The sequence below is a fragment of the Columba livia genome, chromosome 2 (genome assembly GCF_036013475.1).
Source record: "Columba livia isolate bColLiv1 breed racing homer chromosome 2, bColLiv1.pat.W.v2, whole genome shotgun sequence".
Classification (NCBI taxonomy): domain Eukaryota; kingdom Metazoa; phylum Chordata; class Aves; order Columbiformes; family Columbidae; genus Columba; species Columba livia.
The window spans coordinates 68,749,180-68,763,324 of NC_088603.1; the positions used below are offsets into that span (position 1 = coordinate 68,749,180).

Here is a 14,145-nt window from a genome sequence, read left to right on the forward strand (position 1 = left end):
ATTAAAGGCTATCTTTGTATGTTGTACTAACCCTAGATTTCAGCGTTTATTATTAGAACTAGGAAAAATACCTTTGACTGAAGGAATAATATGACTGGTTGGAAGGGATCCCAGCTTGTGTGCATGCATGTGTGTGCATGTGTGTGCGTGTGTACCTCATTACTACTCTGCTCACGTGGACTGAAGTGCCTGGATGCATTCTACTACTTCCCGGCCTGGGCAGATGAACCCTCCAAAGACTTTTTTCTCTTTTGTCCTTTCCCCCCCCCATTTCAAATAGCATTTTTTTTTTCTCTGTGTGTTATAAATGAACCTGAATACATTCACACCTTCCTGTGGAAGACTAAAAGCTGTCACTTCATTTCTGGGAACCAGGCAGCTTTAAACTCAGCTGCAAGAAAGCCCAGATGCTACTACATCCCTGGGGGAAACTTATCTATTCAGAAAGGGGGAAACATCTGAACAATAATAACAAAATATAGCTTAAAGATGCTGCTGCTGTTCTCCTGTTGGTGCTGAGGTCAGTACTTTGGAGAGTGCGTGCCAGTCAGAAACTGCAGCGCTCTCCTCAGAAGACAGACATTTCTGAAAAGCTCCGCTTCTCCCCAAATCTCAGTAACTTTAAATGGTCTGCCAGTTAAATCAGAACAGCCTGGTATAAAGCCTCCAATTTTCTGACAACCTTTATATTCTCTTGGCTCCTACAAGGCCCTAAAGCTGATCATGTAAAATCCTGAACTGAATGCAAAATAAATATGAAAACCTGTCATGATTTTATAGTTTTCCAAAGGATATTTCACTAAATAAAAAGAGCCGTATTCTTGGCATGCAAACTCTCCATATAAAAATCACAGTTAGTTCTTTAAATTAAAGTTACACAGCGCGGTGCCAGACTCTGCCCTCCGACGACCCCCCCCAGAGCGCTAGGGAGCAGCTGGCCTCATCCCCATGAGCCGGCTGGCCCTGAAGGCCCCACGCTCCTTTCCCCTGCACAACCCCTGTGCAAATTGGGGTGATGGCTCTGGTCTGGGCCAGCCCAGCCCCTGAGGGTCCCTCCAGCATGGATGTGGGGGGGTCTCCCCCGGGCTGGGACACGGCCCATGGTGGCTAGCTAAATCCAGCACTGGCAATTGATTCCGTGCTTTGTGGTGCAGATACAGCCCGAGCAAACTGTGGCCCAGCGCTCACCCAGCCTTCATGCCCTTGGAATCTATTGCCTAAGAAAATAACAACTGTTTGCAGAAACCTCTTCCCCTAAGCCTGCGTTATTTAGCTATTGACATTAACTGTCTGTCAAGGCATGGGCTGTAAGCTGGAGTGTTCACAGAATCACAGAATATTAGGGATTGGAAGGGACCTGGAAAGACCATCTAGTCCAATCCCCCTGCCCGAGCAGGAACACCTAGATGAGGTTACACGGGAAGGCGTTCATGTGAGTCTTGAATATCTCCAGAGTAGGAGACTCCACAACCCCCCTGGGCAGCCTGTTAAAGCATTCTGTTACCCTCACTGAGAAGAAGTTTCTTCTCAAATTTAAGTGGAACCTCTTGTGTTCCAATTTGAACCCATTACCCCTTGTTCACAGGACTAAAGCACGGAAATGAATTTAAATCGCTGACAAACTAGAGCTGATTTCAGGCTCTGCTGGCTTTTCAGACCTGAAAAAGATCTGCAGGTCCCAAGCACAGCTACAAGGCCAGAGACACGTAGGTCTAGCAAAGCAGGACCCAAGCTCAGTAACCTGGACAAGATGAGGTGAATTTCAACCAAGGCAATGACCAGACTAATGAAGTATCTAATTGCCATCTGGCAGGAAATCTGAAAGGGCAGTGCTGCATAGCTTGGGGTAGCTCACAGTTAAAGCCCCTACAAGTTTCATTTACACAGTGCTGTTTGGATGGTTGGGAAGGAAGAATGGCAAGGAAATTCAAAAAGGGAAAATCTGCATTGTCACTCACAGTGTTTGCAGGCTTGTGTGCAGAGATCTTCCTTCCAAGACATCTTATGGGTTTTTAGTGTTACACACCTGCCTCTCATATTCTGGTCCTGGAACTGGGTACAGGCAATTGCACTGAATATAAAAACCACAGTAAACCATGCACCTAAGGCTTTAATTTTAAATCAGACTGAGTGAAACCATCTGGTTTTCCCCTAGAAGCCCTCAGTGGACAGTTTCTTTAGTTAGCTTTACCACCTCCAGGTCTTCTCTTGGAGTGAGGAGTGCCACTGAACCCAAAAATTCAAAGCAAAACTCAGCTGAAACCATTATGTTTCATCTGGTTACATGTCAAAACCTCAAACCTCGTGTACACAGGGCTCAAATTATAAACCCATCAGGCTCAGCCCCAGAGCTGGACCCAGGTTTGCCCAGGGAGCCCGCAAATCTTTTAGAGAAGCTGATACAAGTTTCAAGTTCATAATGAATCGCAAACCCGAAGCGGCCAGGGGACTTTTTCAAGGTTAAACAGTGAGTTAGATGGGGAGCTAAGAAGAGAACCACAGCCCTGGCCACTTCACACACTTTGCTACCAACAGAGCTAGAAACTCACTGTGCTTGAACTTCATTCTGTGTAGCCTTCCCCAAAGCACCCAAAATAACCACTTTTTTTGCCTGTTAATTGTTTTAATAAGTCACATGGCAATGAATGACTAAAAACTACATCATCTCTCTAAGGATTCAGCTGTGGAAAAAAGCATCCATTTAGCTGCAGGGTAGTTATTACCACATAGCTTTGATTTTGCTACACAATGCACACCCTGTTTATTGAAATGCTGACATGCTGGTTTGGGTGAAATCATCATCACTTACAGGTATACTCTGAAGCTAAAGGAATGAGCTCAGATCCACCCATCTGGACTCCAAGTGTGCCCTGTCCACTTATCTTGAACCTCACAACACTCTCAGATATTGGTTAGTGCCCCTTTGGACATTTTTAACACAAAATCTCTGCATCTAAAATACAAAAAGTTCAAGGTGAGAAAACACAATTGCAGTTAGAATACCTGCCTCTCCCAGTAATTCTGACGACTGCCATGGCACAAGGTTCCCTGGAGAGCACTGGCACGACTTCAAGTTCACAACATAAGATGATGTAGTCCCTTTTGAATCTCAACCATCATAGAATGGTCACTTATTTGCCCGTTTCATACCAACACTACCAAAGCTGTAATCTCCAAGACTTTGGGCAATAAAGCAAGCAATTGTTCTGGGATATAAGCTTAATGCTGAAATGCCATCAGGGTTGAGAATTGCTATATACTGCTTTCTAATAGTCCCCACTGTTTGACACCTGGAATGGCATTTAGGAGCTCTGGTGCTGTATCCAGAGCTTCTTTAGCAATAATTGAAAGCACTTCTACAAGATGGGAAGAAGAGAAGGGGGATCAGCATTCAAGGACTGAGACTATTTAAGGTATTGAAAACATTCTTGTTGGGTGAAGGGTCAGCATTTGAAAAGTAAGGTATGGCTTATATGTACACAGTAAAAAAGAATACATAGCCTTTCCCCATTCAGGTTAATTAGGAGTTTGCTGTACTCCCAGCTAGTTTTGCTTGCAGGCAAATTTTTTTTGAGCTCAGCAGCCAGGATTGTATCTAGAGCTAAGCTTTCCCACCGTATCACTCCAATATTAAGGATTTTTTCTGGCTTCCTGTTGAACCATGCACTGATTACAAAATTCTTTTGCTTATTTAGGGCCAGACTCAATAAAAATTCTGTCCAGCTTCCACATCATGGAAGGCCACAAAAGCCCTGAAATATTTTGGTTTCAAAGCCTGTGTGGGCTTCCATGGCTTGGATGCAGGGTAACTATTCCAGTGAATGTGGTCCTCATAAAGCTTTTCAAGGTCCTGCTCCATATGGACCTAGTGATTTCTCTTTATTCTTTCCAGTGTGGATTACAATCCACTTCAGAGAATCTCCAATTTATGCCTCTAGCTACAAGCTAAATCCTAGAGCAATAGGTAGTTTTCATATCAGGTCACATCCTCTGCAGAACACTGACAGAGAAATTAGTGTTTCCGAAAAGAAAGAAGTACCACTTACAAAAATCTGGTATGTTTTGCATGGAAAGGCTTTATACGAATATAAGCGAATGGTAAAATCAGAAAGGAAATTCAATAAACTACTCATTATCTATATTCATATGACTAAGCTACACATGGAACATAGCTTTTATTCTCCATAAAAAATGTACAGATGTTCTATAGAAAACTGTATGAACAAACTTTAACCTCACGACTGCTATTATTTTGTAATAAAAGGCTTACAGCATAATGTGAGCTTTTTTTAGAATGTAAGTTCCATGTGAGTAGCGTGTTGTTAATTTAATATTAATGCAATGCACCAGGAAGAAGTCTGCACAGAATCTCAAAGAGAGAGAATCACAGTGCTGCAGACAGGAGAACTGTGGCATGGGTTTTATTTGTTTCAGCACTCAGCACAAGATTCATTGACCAGGATTCCCATTGCCACGGGGCAGCGGAAGCTCCTACTGGCATTTTCACACACCTTGGCATAAGGGTTTTGCTGCAGCACTCCCACTGCTGTTCCTGGGAATCATGTGGTTAAGTCACCTTGCACTGCACTGAAAATTTACCTCTCACTGTCAAGTGCATATGAATGAGCTTCTTTTTTGGGAACAGCAAAAGAAAAAAAAAGAATCCACTGAATAAACTTTTGAATTTCTTTTGCTGAACCATCCTTCAGGTAGCAGGTGCAAATGCTTTCACCAAACTTGCAGATTGCAAATGCGGTGCTGGCTTTGCTTGCACCACAAACAAATTAAAGCCGGGGAGGAGAACAGAAATCTAGTTACATCCATAGAGTCTCCCTTTCCCAGTGACTGAGCCCTCTCCTCTGCAGCATCTGCCATTCAGAACACCTATCCTATATTTCTCCAAGGAGTCAGTTCACTGTCTCATCTCCAAATGCATTGGTAAAGTAATTTATGACTCCCATCATTTTAATCGCTTAGCAGCTCCCAAGCATGTAAAAATAGCAACAATAATCTCTCCCACTTTTCCTTCCTTAGCACCCCATAGGAGAAAGAGCTTGATGAATCCTGTAGGGATTACACATGCACTTGTGTGTTTCTATAACTTAGAGAACGAGTTTGACATTTTCTGAAAGTGACGATGTCTACAGACATCTTATTCATTGCAGAAATAATTTCCTCAGTCTAGATACAGCTCCTGGGAAAGTCCTGTGTCCAGAAGCTTCCTTGTATGGCTTGACAGTGTCATTGCTTCTGTGAAATGCACTTGCGTGCTATCATGATCATAAAGGAAGGCCCCATCTCAGAAACAGTGATGGCCATTTCCTTGGAAGCCTTCCAGGATCAAATTTGAAAACCTACCCAGGACTCCATGCACTGAAGCAGAACTTCCATGCACAGCAGAGAGAAAAAAATAGGGAGACATTTATGGACAACAGGCCTGTGGCAATGCGTGCCTGGTAAACTGACAGACCGCTCCCATTTGTTCCAGTTTTCTGAGCATGTGATTTCAAATGCAGTTATCATTTTATGTGGACCATCACGGCTGCACTGCACCCAACAGAGTGAAGACAACAGGCTGGTCCTTGTGAAATGAAGATGGAGCTTTCTGGTTTTGTGCACATTCTGTGGGCAAGTACTAAGCCCCAAAGTTCACAGAGGTGCAACAAATGTCAAAGGCCCTCAGCACCTGCAATAGCTACAGAAAGAAGAATTTCAAAGCACTCCTTCGCTTCTAGAGTCATCATCTAGGTCTAAACTTCTAGGAAAATTTAAATTAGTTTCTCTAAAGGTGTAATTTAAAATCCGTTTTAGTTAAACTGATGTAGAAGACAGAATGGACATTCTCATACTTCAGTGTTAAACCATGTCTGTTTTGGTTCAAGCTCAAATCTATTTAGGAGCTGATTTGGTATTTGCAAATATGATGGTCTTAAGCTAGCGCAGTTTGTTTTACATGTGATTTTAAGTAACAGTGATGCAGCTATTTAATACAACTGTGATCTTGAGACTCATCTGGTTCACTTCTGTCCATTTGCTCTACAGTGCAATGCCAACTGCAGGTAGTCACTAAGATAATTAGGGGAAGTCAGTAATTAAGCTTGCAATAAGGAATATGAAAACCTAGATAACACCTACAGAAAAGCAGGCACTTCAGCTCACCATGTGATCTCCCCAGCTCTTCAGTGGTTTCACCTGTGTACGGAAGAAGCTTTGTCAGCTTCCAGAGATGAGGGCACAGGAAAATAACTGCTGCTTGTGACTCTTCTGGCTCCATGTTAGGAGAAGGAACAGAATGATTTCATGGAGCTTCTACTGATACACACAGCTTCCCCACGCAGGTTAGCAGCACTTGATGATCAACAGTATCAAATATCAAGAGTGATCCAACAAATATTTATGCACTACGATTTTTCACTGGCCAAAGTTACAAGGACAGTCTCAGTACCCTGTGCTACCTTGAAACCTCAGTGACAGGGATCAAATTACTGGCTGCCTCACAGCTGATGTTAGAGATTAATTTTTGTTAGCCTGATTAGCAGAGGACAGTTAAGGTTTGGGTGTTAGCTTGTAGGATCTCTCTCTTTGAGAGATAGATCCATGGATGAATATTACCAGACCACATGTTACCTGTGATGGAAGATTCAAATCAAAGGGGGAAATCATAACCTCCACTTACTTAGGCCCCAAATACCCTGTTTCCATACCCATTTGCTCAAACCTGGAAAGACAGCGTTACATTTCTTCTCCTGACTTAGCCTGAGTGCCTGAGATGTTTCAGCAGAGGCTGTGAAACAAGATACCTCATTCAAGAGACGTGACAAGGTGAGTAGTGTCAGCTGGGGCTTATAATGCAACATGAGGCTCCTTCTGTAATGTCAGAGAAGTAGGCATCTAGCAGTGGCAAGGTATGTTGCAGCTCTTTGTGTCCACGTCTGTGTCAGGTGACGCTTTTGCCACTGCTCACAGGCTGTCTTTTCAGTTCTTTTGCTCAAGCCTTCCCTCATTTCTGGGAGGGACTGGGGTCAGGCAGAAGAACAGGAGATGAAGGCTGAGCATGCCTGGCAGCAGTTGCATCTCTTGTCTCCTCGATCTGTTTGGTTACTCCAAAATGTTTTTTAAACCCATAAGTAACATAGGTTGGCCTACTCTGTACTGCTCCAACCATGTTCTCTTTTCGTGACTCAACAGGCTGGCTTGTTGCCTAGAGAGGAGAACATCACAAACTGGTGCATCAGATCTTTCAGTCAGACTAACAGGACTTAACAGGGGTGGGAAGGATTTGCCTCCTCCCTGCATCAGTGACCATTTATTCCTTTGCAATTAATTGGAAAAACACCTTGATGAAAAGTATCTCCTGTGCAGTTCATGCTCCCATCTGCAGTAACCTGGGTCTGCCTATGTATAACCCAGTCCCCTGTGGGGTCAGCTGAGAACTCTTCTCCTTCGCCAGCAGCCCCATAACAGGGACCAGAACTGAACCCCCACCTTTGGCCCCAGTTGCCATCACACCTCATGGTCACACAGAATGATGCAAGTGACAAGTACGCCACACGTTTTTCAGAGTCCTGCCCATGCCTTTTAGGTGAGGAGCACTGCCACATCCCCCAGAAAGCGCCACATAAGCTATTAAAAGAAAACAACCACCGCTAAAAACAACTCAGTGCCTTCTATGCTAGAAGTAACAACTCATGGGCAAACTATTCATCTATTAACATTTTTCATTAAAACAATCACTCCCAGCTGAGACTTATGAAAGACCCTGCCAGGCCAAAATGTCAGCCCAGTTATGATATTTATTATGACAACTGTCAGACCCGAAGGGTTTGCTGCAGAGGGCCCAGCAGGCATGCTCAGACTGGACCTCCTGCCTATGGGCCAGCCGCTTCACAAACGGGACTGGCAAATGTCACGTGTCAAGTTCTTGTTTCAGGCCCTGCCCCCTTACTCCTTTGACCACCATGGATCTTTTTAACTGCTTACAACTGGCAAAGACCACATCAGGCAGGGTAAGCATCAGTGTTGTCCTGCTTTCAGAGCTGACAAAAGTCTTTGTCTCAGCTTTCCCTATTTTTAAACTACTATAGTATGGCTTCAAGGGCTCATGACTGTCAATCAGCAGGAGAGAGACAAGCTGGAGGATGACATGTACTTTCCTCAGGGTGGCGGCTGCTCCCATAGCCATGTGCTTTGGGAGAGGTGGCTGAGGGTATCCATAAGCTGCAGGTCCGTGTTCATGAGTCACGGGCTGGTCCCGATGCAAAGGGAGGCTTGTACTTGGGTTTCATAATGGAGTTCATGGAAGTCAGTGGAAATTGAACTGCGGCCAACATGGAGAGCCATGTAGAACAGATGTCTTTACAGAGGATAAAACAAACAAAAAAAGAAATACTCAGACCCCAAGTTGAAACTCTTGGCCCATGCTAAATCTGTAAAAAAGCCCCAAAGTGCTCTAGAGGGAGGCTGTCTGACAAACTTGAATTCCACATGTATAAAGTAAAACACATTTGCATTGCTAATTTAATAAAGGACTTCTTGACCCAAAGTCAAATCCTAGCGCAAGCCTTCTGCATGGAAAAGCTCTGACAAGAACACTCTTTAACTCTCTCTGAACCTTCAGTAATGCTCCTTTTTAAAAGTATGTATGCTTCTCCTAATGTCTGATGCTAATTATCTTATCAGATAATAGGCAGCCCTGTGCTGAGTAGGTATGTAATATATTAGCCTTGGGGAGGGGAAAAAAAAAAGCCTTATCTTTCAACTAGATTTGAAACTGCATATGATCTGAGTCTGTGGAAACTTTCCTCTGCTGCACAGAGCTTATGTAAGGAAGAGAAAGAAGTAAAAAAAAAAAAAAAAAGAAGAGAAAAATAAACCCCAAACCCATACAGCTTTCAGGCTGCAATTCTCCAGACTTGTTCCTTTCTGTTGAATTTTCCTCTCTATCAGTATTTTGGAATGACATACAGGTTAAACCATTCATCTGGCATGGAAAGCAGCTTTGGTAATTGCAAGTTTACATTACACTATAAACGAGCACATTATAGTAAACAGATGAACCGTGTAAATAGAATATCACCGCTTTGCTCTCCTTTGTGACTTGTATTCTGATACCACTACTGCTGCTTTTACTACAACTACTACTACTACTGCTAGGCTTCAGCTGACAGCTCAGCCTGAAGCCCTTTATTCATCTTTATTACTACTTCAGCTGTTTTGAGAGCAAAAAGGCATGGAGGACTTATTGGCCAGAGGCTCTCTAAGCTAGCAGGCCTGCCTGGGAAATCAATATGCCGCACTCCAGAGCACAAAGACGGATTGTGAAGCCGGGGCTGGCGAAGGAACACGCGCTGCATCTGGAAGGACACGGAGACGGCCAGTTCTGCTCCACCAGAAGCCTCCCAGACCGCGCGTGTTTGCACACCAGCCTCGTGGCATCCTTCCAAGGCAATTTGTGAACCTCAGTTCACACCATTTTCAAAGTAGGTCATACGCCGTAATCTCAGCCGAGGAGAGAGACACTGTCAGCAGCAGCGGCGGCTGCAAGGAGGGTGAAAGCTGCCACCAGTGAGCGAGCTGGTGTGAGTCGGGAGTGATGGAAACGCTTTGTCTGGGGCCAGTGGCAGCAAGGCGCTCGCCTCGCTCCAACAGCTGACTGACCCAGCCCCGACAGACCCAGCCTCTCACCTTTTATAGCTGTAGAAAGGACCAACTGTTCTCCTGGACACAACCACCAGCATGGCTTAAATATTAATCTGAATGAAAATACAGCAGGAGAAGATATCTAGCCTTTACTTAGCTTGGTGTTCCTGACAGTGGGAATCACAGCCAGTTCTGAATTACGGGATTTAAATTTACTACGAGCTTCAGATTATTGCTTCCAAACAAACTTCCTTCACCTGCCTCTATTCTAACAGACAAAACTCAAGGTTGAAGATAGTTGTGGTTTTGACGGAGAGGATTCCTAAAGCCCTTAAAGTTTTCTGCGTTTTCCTGTATTCCATGCTTGACCTCTTTTAGGGGCATGGAATCAGAAATGGGCACATTTAAAGGTATATTTTTAAAAGGTGGTGTTCAGGAACATAAATGCAGAAATGTGCAAGCATACTTGTTTCCGCACTATAACAGTATAAAGATGATCAGTGTTTAAAGCAACAGCGTGAAACTTCACAAGCAGAGGAGCTGTTGGGAGTGTGTTGCCTTTAAACACAGCCTGCACATCCTCAGAGATGACTTGATGCTAGAAAGCTGAAGGATTGCCTGAAGAGTGCTACTGCGTTATGCAATTTAAAAAAAAAAAATGGGTTAATTTTTAAACAGGCTGAATTTAACCTTGCTTCTGGTCAATAGTTACATGAATCTGAATGAAAATACACTCTCTGAAGAAATCCACTCTAATATAATGGGTGAGCATCATTTTTAGCTCAGAGATCAAGACGGAAACAGCAGAGCTGGCCAAGCATTGCTTTTTTGGAACCCGGCAAGGAAAACGACTGACTTTCCTCCATTTGAAATGTTGTGCCTTTTCTTCTTTTCTCTTTTATTTTCTCCTCTCCTCTTCCTTTCCTCTTTCTTTTCCTTTCCTTTATTTTCCTTTTCCTTTCCCCTTCCCTTCCCTTCCCTTCCCTTCCCTTCCCTTCCCTTCCCTTCCCTTCCCTTCCCTTCCCTTCCCTTCCCTTCCCTTCCCTTCCCTTCCCTTCCCTTCCCTTCCCTTCCCTTCCCTTCCCTTCCCTTCCCTTCCCTTCCCTGTGATCTGTTAGGCTGGAATTCTTACACAGAGAGTAGCAAGTGATTGCTGAAGTTATCACGCTCAATGCAAAGGGAGAGGGGAGACAGCATGTTGTAGACTAGCAACAAGACTTATCTCTTGTCCAAGAAAGAGTGCACAGAATTACTTTCTGCTTCCTTGGGAGCGACGTGCCTGATCAATAGCCTTGTCCGGGCAGTTGTAAGACATGCAGAAACATGCAACAAGGTGTGACTTTTGTCAGCTAAAAGGGTGCTGTAATGACTTTCTATGTAAATATACAGAAAAATCCATAAATCCAGAAAGGGTTATCACTCAGTACACCATCAAGGGCACAATTTATTCTCCAACATGCAATGTGATACCTTCCTGCCAAAATCATATTGCTTGTCCGTTATCACTAAGCTTTGAAAGAAAAGTAACCAACAAAAATCCCTTCTGCTGCTGCCTTTCAAAGAAAATCCCTTCAAGAAAAATTGTAACAAAGAAACCCCCCAGATACTTCACTATTTTTTTCCAGAATGACAAAGAAATCTAGCTGTGGTTACGAATGGGCTTAGTATTGTACAGTTTGAGGTCATGTGAGTTTTATTACTTTGCAGGCTAACTTTTGCTTTTTCTCAGCCAGCTGTCATTTTAGGACTGAGAGCAAGCTACTTTGAAAACAAATTTGTTCATAAACCTTTTAAAAACGATATGGAAAAAAAAAAAAGTGTTTTTCATTTCAGCTTGGATGTAACATGTTTTTTTTATTCTCTAGTGTTTGAAAGGAATGAGTCTGAAATGCTAAACGGGTCACGGAGTAATTATGCATCCACCTGAAAATTAAACACACATTCAAAGGCTTATCTAACGGCACATGCTAATTCATAACAGGTATATGTCACTCATTTTTTTCATGGCTGATCATCAGGGTGTAAGCAAAACCGAATCCCATCAAACCCAGAGAAGAATCACTGTAATCTCCATGTAGGATTAAAAGGAGAGAGGCAACAGCAAGGTGATATTGCGTTGATGAAGCTGACCTGATACTGCAGGGCAGCCACAGCAAGTCTTGTCTGACACCCTGGTTGGGGATTCTCTGGGGTTACTCAGAGAAGGATCAGTCCTGAGGCCTGGCCAAGCTCCTGTGTCTGGGCTCCTCATCCGGGCCAGCCCGAGATCAAACCTGGACGGCTATTTTCTGCATTGTGAACCCACATTTCAACTGAAAAGACAAAGATTTTAGGAAAATCCTTTTATGTTTAGTCCAGAGTCAAATTTATTTTCTGGGACGTCTACATCTTCTTGCTCTGGTGCTACTGAATTTTTTTGTTACCTTACTATGTTTTCCCCGACCTTTCATAGCGCAGGTTTGGTAGCAGCATTTCAGATGCACAAAAGGAATTGAAACTACATTTCCTTCCCAAAGCAGAGATGTTTGGGTTAGTAACCTCTCTCTGACAGATTTCTGTGGTGGCAAAAATGATCAGAGGGCTGGAACACCTCCGCTATGAGGACAGGCTGAGAGAGTGGGGATTGTTCAGCCTGGAGAAGAGAAGGCTCCAGAGAGACCTTATTGCATCCTTTCAGTACTTAAAAGGGGCTGATAAGAAAGATGGGGACAGACTTTTTAGCAGGGCCTGTTACGATAGGACAGAAGGTAATGGTTATAAACTAAAGGAGGAGAGATTCAGGCTAGATATGAGGAAGAAATGTTCTGCAATGAAGCTAGTGAAACACTGGGCCAGGTTGCCCAGAGAGGTGGTAGATGCCCCATCCCTGGAAACATTCCAGGCCAGGCTGGACAGGGCTCTGAGCAACCTGATCTAGTTGAAGATGCCCCTGCTCATGGCAGGGTGGGTGGACTAGATGACCTTTGAAGATCCCTTCCAAACCAAACTATTCTATGATTCAAAAAAACATTTTTCCTTGACCTGAAGAAGGGAATGCACAGTGCTAGCTGAGATCAAAGGCCCAGTGAAGAAGTGCAAAGCACATCAGCACAGCCTTTAAAGGGGTGCACAGTGGCACAGAACTGTGAACCGACATAGTTGGTTTGTACATGACCTGCCTACCTCCAGCTGAGCACTTGCTGTGATTTTGGAATTTTTTGGAAGAAGCAATGCAGTACTCTAATAAACTGGTGCTGGCTAAAGGAGATCCCTGGCCAATGCTGAGGCTGGAGACAGATTAAAGGTGACTTAAGTCAACCTTTGATTCCTTATCCCGAGTTCCCTGAGATCAGCACAGGTAACAACTGAATGCTAAGCTATTACTTATTGCTTTTTGGATCTGCTGCTGCAGTGAATTTGAAGAGTAGCATGACCTGGCTCTTCCCAACTACCTCTGCACTCAGCAAAAGCTCTTGGCTTCACAGCATGCCACATACCCGCTGCATGACGAACAGAAACCCCACACATCACCTCCCAGACTAAACTAAGGTTTTTCTCCTGTTATAAAATTCAGTTTTGTTTCCGATGCTATGGTTTTTTGAATACTCTAGTTAGGCTTGGAGGATTTCATATGGTCTCTTTTGCCTACCATCAGCAGATAGCTAGACAGGAGGAGTAGGGTGGAGATAAAAAATGGTATTGTTACTCCTGCATGTTCAGTAGCATGCACACACTTCCATACTAGAGGTTTTCCATAGTAGCATCTCTGTTGCACTGATGCTGTTGCAGAAGTCTTTGATGCTACTGGTTGTTCATTGTGGCTTTACTACCCTTGGTGGCCAGAAAGAACATCCTCTACAAGGCCCAATGGTTGAAATACATGAAAGGGAATATATTGTGTACGCAGTAAAATTGCAGACTGCTTTTTTGTTCCATTCATCTCTTTACTCCTCCCTTCTGTCCCCTCAACTCTGCTCTTGGGAGCACTGGAATAAGCCTGATGTGGGAACTCTAGGGAAGTCAGTGGATTTATACTGATACAACTGAAAGCAGAAGGTAGCCAAGAGGCTCAAAGTTCTGTTCTTGTGTATTACCCTTGACATTTCTGACCAAACTGCTTAACTGACCACCGCTGGATTAGCAGTCTCAGTTCAGTGTTTCACACCTCCTACACTCAGAATGTCAATTCACCGAAAGAGTCTGCTCCTTTGTGCCATTCATTCATGACAGGTAGCACAATAGCTGACTCAGCCTGAAGTACTCCATGCCCCAGGGCCATGAGTGTACCCGGGCTTTTTTACACCTTGATTCTCATCACCTTAGCTTGGCACCACCCAGGTAAATGTAACATTTCAGTTTAAAGCACATGAGGTGGTTTTGTGTGTGTGTGTGTGTGTGTGTGTGTGTGTGTGTTGGCATCAAACAAAATGACATGCTAATCCTTCTGGTATTAGTCAAAGGGGGTTTAACAATCCACTCAGATGCTTTGCAGTTGCAAGATTTCCCTGGTGAGTGTGGACACTGGTC

At 43.8% G+C, this 14,145-nt stretch overlaps 1 protein-coding gene across 7 annotated transcripts in view; it reads right to left on the reverse strand.

Moving 5' to 3' along the window:
• The window catches only part of ATXN1 (ataxin 1), a 358,291-nt gene that overhangs the window by 243,553 nt on the left and 100,593 nt on the right, over positions 1-14,145 (reverse strand). The gene's annotated exons all lie outside the window — the stretch shown is intronic.